At 43.8% G+C, this 19,847-nt stretch overlaps 1 pseudogene; it reads left to right on the forward strand.

The window, feature by feature from the left end:
- LOC142312277 (uncharacterized) overlaps positions 1 to 7,174 on the forward strand; it is a 111,701-nt pseudogene extending 104,527 nt beyond the window's left edge.
- The last annotated feature ends 12,673 nt before the right edge of the window (positions 7,175 to 19,847 follow it).

The following is a 19,847-nucleotide window of genomic DNA, read 5'->3' on the forward strand; positions in this document are numbered from 1 at the left end:
ATCCTGGATTAAAGCCAATAAAGTTTTCTCGGCTTGATCAATAGTATTAGGTTCATCGTATAACAACTCTAGAGCCTGAATAAAAAAATCCACATCAGCAAGAGCAGGTTCTTCAGGCGCCAGGGAAAAGGCCCAATCCTGGGGGTCACCACGCAGCAGAGAGATAACAATCTGAACTCACTGCCTGGAAGACCCTGAGGACTTGGGTTTCAAGGCAAAAAATAACCTACAATTGTTCTTTTAAGTTAATAAATTTAGACCGATCCCCAGAGAACAAATCCGGTAAAGGTATTTTAGGTTCTAACGCAAGTGTCTGGGCAAGACAATCGGATATATCCTTAACCTGAGAAGTAAGCTGATCGACATGCCCAGCTAATTGTGTGACATCCATAACAGCAAGATCCTCCACAGTACCCAGAGGTAAAGAGGAAAAAACACACAAGAAAAAAAAATTCTGACATACTTTTTTTTTTTTCTTCCCCCTTCTTTTGTGTACCCTGGAATCTAGGTTAGGCCGGTAGTACTGTTATGATTCAGGAACCGAGGAGGATCAAAAAATGCGGAATCCCAAAAAGGTAACAGAGTGGCTGGAAACTTAACAGACTGCAGAACTAACAGTAGCCGTGGGGCGTGCCTATGATGACCTGGACACCTCGACAAAGCCGGTGTCATGATTCGCCTCCCTATCCACATGGCTAGGGGGCGGAGCCTTCTCTCGGGCCTCACTTCCGGCACCTGGATGTCTTAAAAGCTGACACTTCCAGTGAACCAGCGCCGGCTATAAGCTTAGCTCTGCTTTGCCTGTGATTGCTGGTCCTGTGAGTGATATCCTGATCTGTCTGTTCCTGTGCCCCCGTGCCCTTGTCTGTGTTCTGTCCCCTGGTCGTCCCTCCTGTCCTGTGTCCCCCCTCCTATTCCCCACTCGGTTGCTTCCTCCGGTACTGACCTTAGCCTGACTTTGACTTCGCTTCTGCTTGCTCCTCCGGTCCTGCTTCTGCCCGTACGGTGTTTGACCCAGCCTGTCTGACTATTCCTAACATACCCTGCAGTTCTGCCTCTCAGCTGTGCTGATTAGGCAGTGCATGAGAACGCTGTGCATTTCCTTCCTGGTTCTCATTGCTCTGTGTAGTGTCGTCTGCTGCAGAGCTCTGGCTCCCCTTGGTGGCAGCATTACAGCCGGAAAACTAAATAATCTCACAGATAGAAATTTAAGAGAGCTAATCTGCCTCGGAGTAGTCCCCAAAGATAGCCCCCACATGTAAAGGCTATGGTGATATAGAAAACAATGCAAATACAATACAATACAATACAAAGCCAGGAAAGACAGATTTCAGCAAAGGTGAGGCCCAAACTAACTTTATAGGAAAGGATAGGAAAGGGCAACCATCTGCAGCCGTAAAAACCCTAATATATACCGGCACTACTGATATGGAAAAATCCTGAGGTCACACAACCTCTCCCCCACTGTACCAGCACTCAGATGTTACTGGGATCCAATAACACTAATACAGATGAGGGACTGAATTAATACCAAGCATGACAAAAGCGAGCTAAGTATACAGACACTCCCAGCAGGGAATGATCCCATTCCACCATGAACTCCACACAGACAAAATAGGAATCATGCATTAGTATTAAATCAGAAAAAGCAACAAGAAAGTGGAAAACAACAGCAGAGGTACAAAGACCACTTATCTGAGAGTAGTTCTGGAAGTGAGCAGAGCTGGTTACAGAATGTCCTTAACACACAGGAGCAATTGACCACTGGCAAGTAACAAGAGAAAGCTACTAAGTTAAATAGCCCAATCTGACCCTGATTGCCAGTCCTCTGCAGGTGTGTCGCTTTCATTCCACACATCAACTGCACCGCCAGCACTGACCATGAGAGGGAGCCCCAAACTGGAAAACGTATTCACAACACTGTCCCATCTGAGATATGTGGGACAGTTAATTGGTTACCAACACACCGATGTCTGGATTGAAAAACTTTGAATTTTTATGTTGGTTTCCAGGAAATAGATTTCTGTTTTTGAGTGGTCCAATGACAAGTTTATGGTAAGATGAAATGCATTGAATTTGTCCTTGAATTTTAGATGTTCTTGTTCAGACTCTATCCAGATTATGAAGATATCATCGATGTAAAGGAAATAGGCCAATGGTTTTATGGAGTAGGATGCTAAAAAGTAATTTTCCAGTTTAGCCATGAAAAGTTTGGCATACTGCAGTGCCATTTTACTGTCCATAGCAGTTCCTGTGCCTTATAGATCTAGCTCCTTGCCAAAAGAGTGCGTAAAGATAAATCTGGTGAGTATCAGGGCGGCATGGTGGCTCAGTGGTTAGCACTGCAGTCTTGCAGCGCTGGGGTCCTGAGTTCTAATCCCACCAAGGACACCATCTGCAAGGAGTTTGTATGTTCTCCCCGTGTTTACGTGGGTTTCCTCCCACACTGCAAAATACATACTCACAGGGAACCTAGATTGTGAGCCCTAATGGGGACAGTGTTGCCATTGTATGTAAAGCGCTGTGGAATTAACAGCGCTATATAAATGAATAAATATTATTATTATTATTATTATTAATGCAGACTCAGAAGGAATCCCATTAGCTTCAAGAAACATTCGGCGGTTAGTCCATCTACATGTGGGATGTTAGAGTATGAGGATTCCACATCCATGGTGGCTAAGATGGTACTCTCGAGTTGGGGATCTATTGTAGATAGCTTTTTTAAAAAAGTAGTGATGTCCTGTATCAAGCTGGCTGTCTTCCTTACCAGCAACTTAAGGTAATTTTCTACCCACACAGAGATTTTTTTCCGTGAGTTTTCCCACCCCTGAGATGAATGGCCTTCCTGGGTTACCTGGCTTATGAATCTTGGGAAGCATATAGAAAATTCCCATCCTTGGATTCTCAGGTATTAAGTCCAGAAGATTTGTGGAATCTGTACACAGAAAACTGATGACTCTTGTCAACTCCTTCATATATTTTGGGGTTGGGTCATCATCCAGTCTGGTGTAGTACTGTATATCCGTCAGCTGTCTGTGCTTTTTTTTAATGTAGTACGTTGTATTCAGGAGAACTATGGCACCACCTTTATTTGCTGGCTTAATAGTGATCTCCTTGTTTTTCTTCAGGCAGTGAATTGCCCTTCTCTCCTGCTCACTGATATTAGATGTTTCCTTTGCTTTTTGTCCAATATTGTGGACTGTACCGAATACCTAAATGAGTCAATATATTGATCAAAAATGGTATTGATCAAAAATGGTATTCAAGTCAGAGTTTTTCTTGTTCTTTAGTATGACATGTGTTTGGTTGTTTGGAAGGCTCAAGTCTTCTTTATTATTAAATAATTAATTAATTATTCTTATTAATCTTTCAGTCTCAGTCTCCTGAAGTGTTGTTCCATGTACCATGTAACCTTGCATTATGCTGTCATGTATCAGAAAAGTGTACATGTTTGTGTCTTTTATTTTTGGCACTTTAATATGAACTTTAATATAATATATTAATGATTATATTTTATATATAGGTATTTTCTTGGTGTATTGATGGACTTTATACCTAATTAACTCTTTTGTTGTCCCCAATGACCAAAAGGCTAAAGTGAAGTGTCCTAACTCTCCTCCTCCTGGACCTGTCCTCTGCATTCGACACAGTGGACCATTCCCTCCTATTACAGATTCTCTTATCTTGTGGTATCACACACTTAAGCGTATCTTGGATCTCTTCATACCGAACAGACCGGACATTCAGCATCTCCCACTCACACACCACCTCCTCCTCTTGCCCTCCATCTGTCAGTGTCCCTCAAAGTTCAGTTCTTTGACCCCTGCTCTTCTTCATCTACACTTTTGGCCTGGGACAGCTCATAGTGTCTTACGGCTTTCAGTATCATCTCTAATCTGACGACACAAAGTTCTACCTTTCTGGATCCAATATCACCTCTTTACTAACTAAAATCCTACAATGTCGGTCCTCCATTTTTTTTTTCCCTGCTCAATTTCAAAAACGTAACTTGGACAAAACATTAATTATGTTTCCTCATCTCAATCAACTGCCCCACAAATTTATCCATCAAAGCCAATGGCTGCTCACTCTCCCCAGTCCTGCAAGCTTGATGCCTCGAGGTGACCATTGACAGTGCTCTTTCCTTCAAGCCACATATCCATGCTCTTTTCACCTCCTGCTGACTCTAACTCAAAAATATTCCACAAATCTGTACATTTCGGAACCAAGAATCTGCAAAAACACTTCTGGATGCCCTTTTCATCTCCTGCCTTGACTACTGCAACCTTCTGCTCTGTAGCCTTCCTTCTAGTACTCTCGCACCTCTCCAATCTATCTTAAACTCTGCTTCCTGACAAATTCACCTCTCCTCTCTATTCCCTGCCATCTCTGCTCTGCCAATCTCTCCACTGGCTTCCCATTGCCAAAAAACTCCACTTCAAAACCCTAACCATGACATACAAAGCCATCTACAACCTGTCTGCTCCATACATCTGTGACCTAGTCTCCTGGTACTTACCTGCACACAACCTCCCATCTTCACAAGTTCTCATTTACTCCTCCCCTCTTATCTGCTCTTCCCACAATCACATACAAGATTTCTCCCGTACATCCCCCATACTCTAAAACTTTACCCCAACATATCAGACTCTCCCCTTCCTTGGACCCCTTCTAAAGGAAGAAGACCTATCTTTTCTGACTAGCATACAGCCTGCATTAACCCTCATTACACTATAACACTGTACAACCAGATCTATCCTCACCCATCTCTTGTAGATTGTGAGTCCTCGTGGGCAGTGTCCTCTCTCCGCCTGTATCAGTTTGTGTCTTGTATTGTTCATGAGTACTGTTCTTGTTTTTATTATGTATAACCCTTTTCACATGTAAAGCGCAATGGAATAAATAACGCTATAATAAAACTCTACACACACAGCCACCTTGGCTGTGGCCACAGAGTTAGCTGCTGTTCAGTGGTGCTAGATGGTAAGAAGAATAACCAGGAAGGCAGAGAAAATAGAAAATCAGAAGACGCAAGAGTAGTCCATAAACAGGCCAGACACAGAAAAGGAAACACATACACAAGCCGGGAACTGAGCACACACAACTTAACCAGAGCAGAACAAGCCTATATCTGGCAGCATATAGCAATATGCTTTGAGTTTTAGTAGGGTGCAGTGCTTTCAAATTGGCTGAAGCACAGAGCTGATTACTCCAGCTGTACTGCACACACACTTCTACTACTTGACTGGATGGTAATACAGGTTCTGGCCACCCTAATCCTAGTGACTGGCAAAGCCTGTGCTGCTCAGAGCTTCTGAATTCTATGTCTTCATCATCAGCACTTCAGGCAGAATGAATATGGCGGCGCCTGGTGACAGAAGCAGATATCACTGGAGCAGATCCCAGAGAAGATGTGACATACCATTGGTAGCAGACCTAATGTGATAAAATGCCAAAAAATCAGAACAGTAGAAAGTCCCATAAAGTGACTCCATTTTGGAAATTATAACTCAATGAATTTCTCTATAGTTGTTCTATTATTACTCCACAGGCATGTTTCGGGAATTAGCACGCAGTTAATGTTTGAGAGTGAAAATATGCCATTTTATTACCCAACACATAGTGCCCAGATTGTGCTCCAGGAGATACGTACATCACAAATTCAGTGAGTTATTCTCTGTATAGCAATGCAAAATACATGGATGCTAAATGTGGTTTGGGCACATTTTGTAAGACTGAGAAACAAGGGGAGATAGGACTTTGGGAAATCTGTGAACTGTCAATGTCCTAGTGAATAATTGTATTTTGCTACATAACTTGCCATTTCTGTGGTAGAAATGTTCAAAAATATACATTTCAAGGATATTTTATTAAAACCTAACTGGTTTTATTCTTACCAGATGACAGTACCAGGAAATCAGAAGGACAACTGACCTCTTCAATTTATAAATCAGATGAACTTGATATCACACAGAATGCAATTGAAGTGAATGCCATTATTCCAGATATCCCATCATCCCTCCACAGCAAAGATCTATCATTTGATCCTATGAAACAGGTCCTATCTTCAGAATCGATACAGACTACTAAGAAAAATCAAAGTAAAAAAATAGACATTAAAATACGAAATGATATTAAAGAAAAGAAGCCATTCTCACGTTCCGAATATGGAAACAGGTTTCCCCCCAAAATGTGTTTAGTTAAACAAAAAGTTCACCCAGAGGAGAAGAGATTTTCTTGTTCCAAATGTGGGAAATTTTTTAACCGGAAATCAAATCTTGCTATACACCACAGAACCCACACAGGGGAGAAGCCATATTCATGTTCAGAATGTGGGAAATATTTTCAGCAGAAATCGCATCTTGTTCTTCACCACAGAACCCACACAGGGGAAAAGCCATTTTCATGTTCAGAATGTGGGAAATATTTTCACCAGAAAGCGCATCTTGTTCTTCACCACAGAACCCACACAGGGGAGAAACCTTTTTCATGTTCAGAATGTGGGAAATATTTTAATCACAAATCACATCTTATTGTACACCAGAGAATCCACACAGGAGAGAAGCCATTTTCATGTTCAGAATGTGAGAAATGTTTTAGCTACAAATCAAATCTTGTTAGACATCAGAGAAGTCACACAGGGGAGAAGCCTTTTTCATGTTCAGAATGTGAGAAATATTTTAAAAAGAAATCAAATCTTGTTACACATCAGAGAAGTCACACGGTTCAGAAGTCCTTATCATACCTAGAATGTGAAAAATATAGTACTGTAAAATCATATTTTGTTAACCATCAGAAATAACTCACATGGGGAGAAATTTATATATTTTGTTGACAAACTGTACAAAAATCATAAAACAGAACATTGCATAATTAATTGAGAAACGAATATTGCCTTAGAACTTAAAATATTTTTGGACTATAAAGAAGCAATTTTAACAAGAAAATATATTGTGCTTTACAAGGCGGCCATCCGCATAGCTGATAGAGCTGACAACCATGAAAAAAGATAATAGAGAAATGGATTATTTTGTTGCAATTATTTATTCTGTATTTCACTACAATAATTATTTTTAAAGATCTTTTCATAAAACAATGTGTGTGTGTGTGTGTGTATATATAATATATATTATATAATATATAAAATTTGTGTATGTATATATACACTCTGGGCAGAATTATTAGGCAAGTTGTATTTTAGAGGATTTTTTTATTATTAATCAACAACCATGTTCTAAATCAACCCAAAAGACTCATAATTATCAAAGCTTAATATTTTTGGAAGTTGGAGTGGTTGTTTTTTTTTAGATTTGGAGGATATCTGTTTGTACAGGTAACTATTACTGTGCAGAATTATTAGGCAACTTAATAAAAACCAAATATATTCCCATCTCACTTGTTTATTTTCACCAGGTAAACCAATATAACTGCACAATTTCTTGTTCAAAGGTGGTCGTTTTTCAGCCTTCCTTACCTTGGCCATGTCCCTGAGTATGGCACATCTTTTGCTTTTTGATATTCCAGTATCGTTGCAGCTTTGAAATATGGCCAAACTGGTGGCAAATGGCATCTTGGCAGCTTCACGCTTGATTTTCCTCAAGTCATGGGCAGTTATTTTGCGCCTTTTTGCCCAACTCGCTTCTTGAGACTCTGTTGGCGATTTGCCATGAAACGCTTGATTGTTCGGCGATCACGCTTCAAAAGTTTGACAATTTCAAGACCGCTGCATCCCTCTGCAAGACATTTCCCAATTTTGGACTTTTCAGAGCCCGTCAAATCTCTCTTCCCACCCATTTTGCCAAAGGAAAGGAAGTTGCCTAATAATTAAGCACACCTTATGTAGGGTGTTGATGCCTATACAGCTTGGAGTAGGACAATATGCTTAAAAGTGATCATGTGATCAAAATACTCATTTGCCTAATAATTCTGCACACTGTGCATATATGTATATATATTATATATACACATACAGTACAGACCAAAAGTTTGGACACACCCTCTCATTCAAAGAGTTTTTTTTATTTTCAGGACTCTGAAAATTGTAGATTCACATTGAACGCATCAAAACTATGAATTAAAACATGTAGAATGAAATACTTAAAGTGTGAAACAACTGAAAATATGTTTTATATTCTAGGTTCTTCAAAGTAGCCACATTTTGCTTTCATTACTACTTTGCACACTCTTGGCATTCTCTTGATGAGCTTCAAGAGGTAGTCACCGGAAATGGTTTTCCAACAGTCTTGAAGGAGTTCCCAGAGATGATTAGCACTTGTTGGCCCTTTTGGCCTCACTCTGAAGTCCAGCTCACCCCAAACTATCTCAATTGGGTTCAGGTCTGGTGACTGTGGATACCAGGTCATCTGGCGTAGCACCCCATCACTCTCCTTCTTAGTCAAATAGCCCTTACACAGCCTGGAGGTGTGTTTGGGTTCATTGTCCTGTTGAAAAATAAATGATGGTCCAACTAAGCGCAAACCGGATGGAATAGCATGATGCTGCAAGATGCTGTGGTAGCCATGCTGGTTCTGTATGCCTTCAATTTTGAATAAATCCCCAACAGTGTCACCAGCAAAGCACCATCACACCTCCTCTTCCGTGCTTTACGGTGGGAACCAGGCATGTAGAGTCCATCCGTTCACCTTTTCTACAAAGACACGGCGATTGGATCCAAAGATCTCAAATTTGGACTCATCAGACCAAAGCAAAGATTTCCACTGGTCTAATGTCCATTCCTTGTGTTCTTTAGCCCAAACTAGTCTCTTCTGTTTGTTGCCTGTCCTTAGCAGTGGTTTCCTAGCAGCTGTTTTACCATGAAGGCCTGCTGCACAAAGTCTCCTCTTAACAGTTGCTCTAGAGGTGAGAAGGTACGTCCAAACTTTTGGTCTGTACTGTGTGTATATATATATATATATATATATATATATATATATATATATATATATATATATATATATATATATATATATATATATATATATATATATATGAGAGAGGTTGGACATCTTGTTAGTTTATATATTAGAATTTGATTAGGTCCTGAAATTTAAAAAAATATACAGGGAAAATATACAGGGAAAGTATATGTATCATATTGTCACAAGGAGGTTTATGCAAGCATAGCCAACTGTCATCAAGGATGTGTGGACGCTACAGATTCTAGCACTCGGACTGCTAACATCTCTGATGTCTGTGATCAGCGCAGGGACACGCGGGCATCAATCCACAGACTTAGGCAGGCTAGCAAGAGTTAATCTCACACATACTGCTTGCATGTTCAGCAGACGCTCTGACATATATGTGTAATTTTTGGGGAAAGTGCACCACCAAATCCAGCACATGCTCCAGGCAAGGGATGTATGTCAAGCTGCCTAGGCCAAGAACTGCGACGAGATTTTGGCCATTATCACACACCCCCCAGGTTGGGCTGTAGGTTGACTGTCACCAGCCACTCATCTGTTGGTTGTTTTATGCTCATCCACAGCTCCTGCTTGGTATGAGGTTTGTACTCCAGGCAAATGAATTTAAGAACAGCCAGTTGTTGTCTACCCCTGGTTTTGCTGAAGTGGGTGGTGCAGGTCTTACGCTGATCGCATGAGAAGAAGGTGGAGTAAATGGTGTAAGAGGGGAAGCAACAATGACTGACAAACATCCAGCAATCTGAGGTGGTGGTGGGACATGCGCTTGAACATCTGGCGCCTCATGCTCAGCCACCTCTACATTTACCCAGTGTGCAGTTAAAGAGGTATACTATACTAGATATACTATACTGTGCTTACTGTTCCAAGTGTCTGTAGTTACATGGACCTTATGGCGTTGCATAGTGATTAACGGACTTGTTCCGCCACATATGTCTGCAGGGCAGGGATGGTACGCCTGGAAAAATAGTGACAGCATGAAACAACGTACTGCGGTACATCCTCAGACATCATTTAGTGGAAATAACAAATTCCATACGGATTACATATAGTATGTCCCTTACAATCAAGGGGCATATAGCATACTCAAATTCAATAAAAACAAGAGAAACACGAGTATAATGCTTGAAAAAATGATTTTATTGATAACAGAGGCAATTAAAAACCCCCCAGAAGGGGTAGGAGAGTGAGAAAAAGAGTGAGAAGAAAGGACCAGGAAAAATGGTTAACAAGCCAATCAGGGGTATCTGTATGTCCGGCCAATACAGGGACAATAAATACAATAAATACAATAAATTGCACAAAGCCCAAGTACAAGATTAAAACGGACAGACACACATTGAAATAAATAACATGTATAAAGTGCCTGTGTGTAAAGGGAGGTAAACATAGACTGAATGTGCGTGCCGGAGCTAAAGTGCTATTAGTATAACCGGCGCCTCCAAATAAAGGTGCACAATTCAATAGTCAAAGAATCTCACAGGGCACAGGGGACCATCAGAAAAGATCAGCAAACCATAGATCCTGGAACCAAGAGAAAACACCTACGTACGTTTCACAAGAGTGAGGTAACCACCAGCTTCATCAGGGTTAGAAAGAAAAAGTGATCCCAGGATGCGGTATGCCCTGTTTTAAACCCTCCTTCAAGTGCCATAATAGTATTCAGCTGTGCATATTACTCTGACACTGCTGGGGCAGCGCGTGCGCACAAGGTCCCCCCCCTCCCCATCCACCGAATCCAGCCGCCCGGACACAGTGCGCAAGCGCGGGCGGCACGGCAACAGCCATGACGCCCGCGCATGCGCAGAGGCCCCCAGGAAGCCGAGGACGGAGGGCGGGGGGAGAGGAACATGAACGCACGCCGTAGTAGTAGTCAGCTGTACATATTACTCTGACACTGCTGGGGCGGCGCGTGCGTACAAGGTCCCCCCCTCCCCATCCACCGGATCCAGCCGTCCGGACACAGTGCGCACGAGCGGGCGGCACGGCAACAGCCATGACGCCCGCGCATGCGCAGAGGCCCCCAGGACGCCGAAGACGGAGGGCGGGGGGAGAGGAGCATGAACGCACGCGCACAAGCAATGTGAGGTAATAGGAGCCGGGACATGCAGAGGGAGATATATACAGATGACTGCGATGCCAAAAGTAACAATATTGATAATAACGGCGCATGTAAAAAAGCAGCAGGTGGTCCAAGGCCATATTGTATAGCATGTCCATTATCTTCGGGCTCTCAGGGACAGCCGATGCCATGACATAATGAGGGTCTAGACAAGAAAGTCATCAGGGGAAGTACAGAAAGGGTAAACTACATCTGAAAGGAAAATAGAAAAAATATAACCGTGAGAAGCAAATAATAAAATCAGAAACACATCCAGGGAGGGAAAATGGAAAAGTGACAAGAGGAAAAAATTAATAAATAAGAAAACACCCCCAAGGGGGAAAAAACTGAAGACCAAAACAAAAATATACTCAAAAAGTGGACTCCTAAAAAGGATGAGAAACTAATGTTCTCATTAAGACCGTTTGGAGTAAGGGTCCCCAGAACAGCAATCCACCTCGCTTCGCAGTGGGCCAAAAGTTTTTTGAGGTTTCCACCTCTGTTGCCGCCGTGGATAACATCAATACCCCTCACCTTCAAAGAACTAGGGTCACAGTTATGGTGGTTCAAAAAGTGACGTGGCAGTGTCTTTAAAAGAGAAACATCTTCCACTGACCTGGCTGCCCCAATGTCCCTCACATGCTCCCTCACCCGTACCCGGAGCTCACGGGACGTGAGACCGACGTAGATGAGGGAGCATGCACAGGTGGCAAAATATACCACATGAGTTGTGCCACATGAGATATGATGTCTAATCCTGAAGTCACGTCCGCCATCTGCGGAGTGAAACGTGGTACAACGAAGGACATTGGGACACGCCACGCAGTGGCCACATGGAAAACAGCTATGATTAGGTCCCCGACTACCAAAGGGATTCCTAATGGGGGGGATGTAATGGCTATGGACTAATACATCTCGTAGATTCGGTGCTCTTCTAGAGGTCATTGAGGGAAAATCAGTAAGGAGACTAGACAAAATAGGGTCCGTTCTAAGCACCGGCCAATGCCGCTTGAGAACAGAACGCATAGTGTCCCACTGTGCGTTGTAAGTACTGATAAATCTAATCACCGGATCCTGAACAGAGGTTTTCTTTTTGTACTGCAAAAGCTCATTACGAGTATTTTTAGCTCTTAAATATCCATGTTTGATGTTGCGTTTGCTATAACCTCTCTCCAAGAAACGGTGACGCAGATCAGTTGATTGTGCCTCAAATTTCTCCGAAGTAGAACAGATGCGTTTCATACGCAGAAACTGGCCCGTGGGGATAGCACGGATGGTCGAAGGGTCGTGGGCTGAAGAAGCATGTAAAAATGCATTAGTTGAAGTACTCTTCCTAAAAACATCAGTTTGTACCATGCTACATGAATCAACCGCAATGTTGATATCAAGAAAATCTTTGTGTGTCTTACTATATTTATATGTTAACCTGATACCAAAATCATTGCGGTTAAGGTTCTGCATAAAAAGTTCAAGCTCCCCCGTTGTGCCCTGCCAAATCATAAAAATGTCATCAATAAAACGCAGCCAGCACTGCACATGGGCGCTGGCCTCCACGCCCTCGTCACCAAAAACCAACCTCTCCCAGAATCCCAGGAAGAGGTTGGCGTACTAAGGCGCACAAGCCGCGCCCATTGCAGTGCCGCGCTGCTGAAGATAAAAGACATCCTTAAAAACAAAAAAATTATGCGTCAGGGCAAAACGGAGGAGCTCCACGATAAAATCGACCATCCCGCCATCCCGACCGGCGGCCTCCAGATAAAAACGTACTGCTGCCAAACCATCCTCGTGTCTAATAATAGTGTATAAAGTCTCCACATCTGCTGTGACAAAATACATGTCCTCCTCCACAAAGACGCCGTCAATCCTGTTTAGGACGTCCGTAGTGTCCTTGACAAACGAGGGCAGTGTGTCCACTAATGACTTAAGGTGGAAATCAATAAATTTACATACAGGATCACACAAACCCTCGATGCCAGACACTATCGGACGTCCCGGCGGAGTGACGTGGTATATTTTGCCACCTGTGCATGCTCCCTCATCTACGTCGGTCTCACGTCCCGTGAGCTCCGGGTACGGGTGAGGGAGCATGTGAGGGACATTGGGGCAGCCAGGTCAGTGGAAGATGTTTCTCTTTTAAAGACACTGCCACGTCACTTTTTGAACCACCATAACTGTGACCCTAGTTCTTTGAAGGTGAGGGGTATTGATGTTATCCACGGCGGCAACAGAGGTGGAAACCTCAAAAAACTTTTGGCCCGCTGCGAAGCGAGGTGGATTGCTGTTCTGGGGACCCTTACTCCAAACGGTCTTAATGAGAACATTAGTTTCTCATCCTTTTTATGAGTCCACTTTTTGAGTATATTTTTGTTTTGGTCTTCAGTTTTTTCCCCCTTGGGGGTGTTTTCTTATTTATTAATTTTTTCCTCTTGTCACTTTTCCATTTTCCCTCCCTGGATGTGTTTCTGATTTTATTATTTGCTTCTCACGGTTATATTTTTTCTATTTTCCTTTCAGATGTAGTTTACCCTTTCTGTACTTCCCCTGATGACTTTCTTGTCTAGACCCTCATCATGTCATGGCATCGGCTGTCCCTGAGAGCCCGAAGATAATGGACATGCTATACAATATGGCCTTGGACCACCTGCTGCTTTTTTACATGCGCCGTTATTATCAATATTGTTACTTTTGGCATCGCAGTCATCTGTATATATCTCCCTCTGCATGTCCCGGCTCCTATTACCTCACATTGCTTGTGCGCGTGCGTTCATGCTCCTCTCCCCCCGCCCTCCGTCTTCGGCGTCCTGGGGGCCTCTGCGCATGCGCGGGCGTCATGGCTGTTGCCGTGCCGCCCGCTCGTGCGCACTGTGTCCGGACGGCTGGATCCGGTGGATGGGGAGGGGGGGACCTTGTACGCACGCGCCGCCCCAGCAGTGTCAGAGTAATATGTACAGCTGACTACTACTACGGCGTGCGTTCATGTTCCTCTCCCCCCGCCCTCCGTCCTCGGCTTCCTGGGGGCCTCTGCGCATGCGCGGGCGTCATGGCTGTTGCCGTGCCGCCCGCGCTTGCGCACTGTGTCCGGGCGGCTGGATTCGGTGGATGGGGAGGGGAGGACCTTGTGCGCACGCGCTGCCCCAGCAGTGTCAGAGTAATATGCACAGCTGAATACTATTATGGCACTTGAAGGAGGGTTTAAAACAGGGCATACCGCATCCTGGGATCACTTTTTCTTTCTCACCCTGATGAAGCTGGTGGTTACCTCACTCTTGTGAAACGTACGTAGGTGTTTTCTCTTGGTTCCAGGATCTATGGTTTGCTGATCTTTTCTGATGGTCCCCTGTGCCCTGTGAGATTCTTTGACTATTGAATTGTGCACCTTTATTTGGAGGCGCCGGTTATACTAATAGCACTTTAGCTCCGGCACGCACATTCAGTCTATGTTTACCTCCCTTTACACACAGGCACTTTATACATGTTATTTATTTCAATGTGTGTCCGTCCGTTTTAATCTTGTACTTGGGCTTTGTGCAATTTATTGTATTTATTGTATTTATTGTCCCTGTATTGGCCGGACATACAGATACCCCTGATTGGCTTGTTAACCATTTTTCCTGGTCCTTTCTTCTCACTCTTTTTCTCACTCTCCTACCCCTTCTGGGGGGTTTTTAATTGCCTCTGTTATCAATAAAATCATTTTTTCAAGCATTATACTCGTGTTTCTCCTGTTTTTATATCATTTAGTGGAAACTGTCCATCTCCACCAGCCTGAATGACAGCATTTTAAAGGCAATAACTTTGGAAATGTTGTCATTTAGGTCCAGGCCTTGTGGTTGATTATGGGGGTATTTCCTCTTTCTTCCGAGGGTTTGGAGGATGGAGAGCTGCAGACTTCCATGGGACGGTGTGGATATGGTAGTCGATGCTGGTGGTATTCGTGGTGGTGTTGTTGCTCCCACATCATGTTCTTGTGGGAAGGAAGGTGTCCCTGGTGATCGTGAGCAGATGCAAGATGTCGAAACCGTAGCTGAAGATACCAACACTGCAGTACAAGAGGGAGCAGGAGAAGCTGGAGTTCTTTCCTGATTTCTCAGTTAACTACTTGACTTCACCTTGTGCTTGGAAGTCAGATGACGCATCATGCAAGTGGTGCTCAGGTTGAGAAGATTTTTCCCTTGCTTCAGGCTGTGATAGCACATCTTGCAAACCGACTCTCTTGTTATCAGCACATTCCCAGAAGAAATGCCATGTCACGGAGCTCTTTTAAACTGGCTTTGCTGGAAGGTTTTCACTGGTGCAGCCAACTTCCTGGCTATAGATCATCTGAGGCAGGGCCAGGTAGATTGACCATGGGACCCTAGCCAGCAACGTCACCAAAAGCAGAAGTGACTGCTGCATGACTGTGGCTCACAATGGCTGATTTTGAATAGTTTGAGGTGAAAGACAGATGACCATGGAATTTAGGAGACAACTCTGAGCTTTCAGGTGTGGATCAGGTGGAAAACTATGCAAAGTAACTGTAGGCATTGGTAGCCATATAATGTAAAACCAGCTTAAAATATTCTGGCCTCACTATTTTTGCAGCGGTACTCAGTCCTAAAAAATGACTAGCCTGCGTGCAACGGAGGAAGGTGTTTTGGTTTGGAGCATAGCAGACAAAGATCTACCACATCTTCGCCCTGAAGCAGATACACCACCAGCAGCACCACCACTGGCACTACCACAGCCACGTCCCTTATTATATGGTCTCCCCATTCTTTGGCACACAAACAAGTTCAGCTTATTTGATGGTCTGTATACAGAGAACGATTATAACAAAGCCTGTATGCCGCTGTTTTTTTTTACCACAACACAAAAGGTGCATGATGCAAAGGAGTATGTGGTTTCAGAGATATTCACACAGCAAAGCACGCTGTACACACTCTGGTTTTTGATAGATTGACCCAATAGATTACACTGCCGGTATGCTGCTGTTTTTGACCGCTAAGTAAAGCTGCGTAATGCAGCGCTCTATTTGATTTTGAATTATATGCACCTATCATTGTCCCTCATTCCAAACAGCATACTCTCCCTATTCTAATCAAGACAAAATGGCGGTGCGGCCCGTGATCTGGCCAATCACAGTCATGCCAATACTTAGCTGCGAAGGCTCAGGAAGTGCCCCAGCCTAAAAGCTTGCTCATTGGCTCCTCTGAAGCCTTTCAACAAGCTTTATTTGGGTGACAAACCCAAACCGGAAATGGATGTATAGTTAAAAGTCTGTGTTCGGAGTTCAGCACCGGACACAAGGTGAGTGATACAGACTCCGAACTTTACAGTTCGAGTTCGCTCATCCCTATAGATATCTCATCATATGACACACGGGGGGTCACTCACTCGAGGGTCTTCACAGGGCAGACACATGCTGTTTGGCCTGCAGCGTCTTCAAGTTATGGCTTAAAAGCTGACAGAGCTTTCATTCAGGATCCCAGCAAAGACGGAAGAGGTAAATACAAACTTCTGCTAATTTAATAAAGAAATTGACTATTTTGTTTCAGCTATTTACTAATTATGTACTTTGCTACAATAATCCTCTTTAAAGATATTCTAATAAACCAATATGTTTGTATATACATATTGTTTGGGCATCTTGTTAGTTGAAATATTGGCATTTAAGCCCTGGATTTAAAAATATTTACACAAAAAATTTATTTAAGATCTGCCCACTGAGATTTTTTTTTTTACAATATGTAAACTTATTTGTGTGTGTTTTTTTTAAGTCCGCAACATGCTGAGTTTTTCGTGGCTACGCTGATATTTTTTTATTTTTCCCATAGAAATAAACTAAAAATATATGTAATCTGCACATGACTATATAAAACATGTTTTGTTTAAAGCCAAATACCTGGAACCTTCAAAAACAAAGCAGATCAATTGAAAAATAAATTAAATTTAATTAAGCATCAAAAATGAGATAAAAATATAAAAAAAGCCAGTTAAAAAAAATGTAAGTAACTTGAAGTAGCCAATACGTGCAGAAAATCTTGAGTGTCAAAACCTCACCAAATACTCATCGTGAAAATGGTGTGTCACGGGTGACAGGCAGTACTGTAGTGTCCGGCAATAGAAGGTCACAGTGTTTGGCTGCGCAAAATGCTACCTGGCTTTCTATTGTTCCTGCTGTCAGTATTCAGGTAGCTCTTCTGCTGGGTTTTCATCATTTTCCCTTTAAGACCCCGTGGAGCTCCTCTTCCCTTCAGCTACTAATGATCTGTATTTCAATTTGAGTTTAAATAATCTAATTTTCCCTGGATTTGTGCTGGTGATATTCAGTTTATTCAAGCTCTGGATGCAAGCAGGTGGCTTGCACTCATCTGTGGTATTGTTACTGAGACTTTGCTGGACTTCTACGTAAGTCATCTGTGGATAAATACTTCCCGGTGTGTAATCCTTGTGTCTTCTTTAGTGTTTAGTGGGATTGACAAGCTCATCCCACCTAGGGTCCGGTATCGAGCTTGGCGCATAGTTGCGGAACCTATCTAGGGTGGTGAGGAACCCCAGGGAACAGCGGTAGGTTTGTTCAGTGGTCACCATCTCCCCCTTTCTTAGACACAGGGTGTGAAGAGTGCTTCTTCTATGAAGGCGAACTGTTCTTAATTATGCCAGAAGTATGTGTCCTATTGTTTGTCAAATCAAGAGAAGATAACCATTGTCTCTTCCCAACTGTTTGGCGTTTTATTGGTTATAAATGTGTATTGCGTCAGTCCTTCTGATTGCACAGTGGAGGGGAAAATTAAACAGTCGGATTGAACTTGCAACCAATAAGAGAGCAGCCATCTCCAAACAATCCTGTAAGACACATTACCCTGAATTGAGAACTGAGTGGTGTAAAAGGGCATTGCTCCTGTCACCAATTTTTATTCTACATGCCCCCAGCCGAGGAACTTCATCTCCAGCTGGAGAATCAAAGACCTGTACCAAGAGAAAAGATTCTACATGAAGTCAGCCAAGTGAAGAAACAGAACTGCTTCGTAAGCTTGCCGCTATCTCTTCTCAATGGGTGCCTGCTAAAAGTGGGGTGCTGCTGGACTGGGAGAGTTGGCCCTGGAAGCCCCGCAGTAACAAAGACTCTAATCCCTGGCGGGCCAGTGGAAGTTTGAGACTTTGTTGCTTGTACCATCTTGTGTTTTGCTGGGAATGTACTATATGTTTTTTCCTTTTGGTGAACTAATAAAGTCTCACCAGTGTGTGGTTCACTCACCCTGTGTTGTCTAAGTAGTGTATTGCCAACAGGGAAGGAGAATGAGCTTTAGTGGGATGAGCCCTAGTCCATGCAGTTTTTATAACGACAGCCAGGCAAGCGGATGAGAGCACCCACTGACCCTCGTGTCTCCACAAGTGGTGGCAGATACTACTAAGCTCAGCTAATCCGGGGGAGCTGCAGTGGACAGGTGTTCGCAGACACCATCCAAGAGCTTCACAACCAGGGAGGCACATAGGTATACCCAGCAGGCCATCGGTAAGGCATACAGGTTTCGGACACCATCATGTGCAACCCCACCAGCTCCGCCGTGGAAGAGGACTGTAGTAGATGTACAAACGCCACAATAAACTGCAACTACAGGAGCTGTCCGTTGGGATGCTCAAAACGTCTTGGAGGACAACGGAGACCCTGACAAGGATGACACAGAGCACGTAAACTGTGTGCCAGATCAAGGATCCCATGGCAGTCTGCAATCAACAACCCAGTCCCAAGCAGCCTGAATCCAGAAGTTGTTGGTCACAATTGGGCCCAGAGCCTCAAGCAGGGAGAGGGTGTGTGTTATGGAATTAGTTTTGGGAGTTCCAGATCCCCTACTGCCAGCACCCTCGCCTACCTCCATGATGGTCCACTACAAAGGAAATCAGCTACACTACAGGGATCTACCAGTATTGAATGAATCCAGCACCAAGGTTAATGAACATCTACAAAGCTTTGAGACACAATGCTGATGCACCAGGTGCCCACAGCTGATTGGGACAAATACCTGTGGACTAGTTTGACTGGCCGGGTCCAAGATGCTGTTTGATCGCTTGGGCCTCAGGACTGCCTAGACTATGGGACTATTAAGGACACCCTATTGGCCCTTTTTACCATAACTGCCGGGAGCTATTACATCAAGTTCCGGACTTTGTCTTTCCAGGGTGCCTCCTACGGCAGTCAACTCCGACAGTCAACTCTGATGGTCAGGCCGCTCACTCTGGTGCTGCCCTCTGAGACATGATTGTGCACAAACAACTTACGGAAAAGATGCCCCCAGAAATACGAGAATGGGCTGCGGACTAGAAACCTGTCACCCCAGAGCAAGCAACCCGATTGGCAGAAGAGTTTACAGCCAATCGACCCCACTGGAGACCCAATATGCCCACCATTCCCAGGAGGTCTCTCAACCAGGGACTTGAGCGACCTTCAACCACTAGAACAGGACTATCACACCACCCAGCAGAAGCCCCATCAGCACAAAGGTTTACAAACAGGGCCCATGAGTTGCCTAACCCACGGCGCTGTTATAGATGCTGGCGCCTTGGACATATGGCCAAAGATTGTCCCGTCTACTGGCCCAGACAGTCCACATCTGTCGAGATGAGCCATTGGTGTCTGATGGATGCTAGCTTCGAGATACAGCAACAGCGGAGAAAGGTATATACCCTGTCCACACCCTACGACATGTTGGATGCCCTACACCAACTAACCTCCATCAGCATATCCAATCTGTCAAGGTCAGAGACATACAGGCCCGGGGACTTCGTGACACTGGGTCATCCATAACCCTGGACAACCCAGATATTGCTAAATATTGTTCCCCCAG

Source organism: Anomaloglossus baeobatrachus, chromosome 5 (genome assembly GCF_048569485.1).
Source record: "Anomaloglossus baeobatrachus isolate aAnoBae1 chromosome 5, aAnoBae1.hap1, whole genome shotgun sequence".
NCBI lineage: Eukaryota > Metazoa > Chordata > Amphibia > Anura > Aromobatidae > Anomaloglossus > Anomaloglossus baeobatrachus.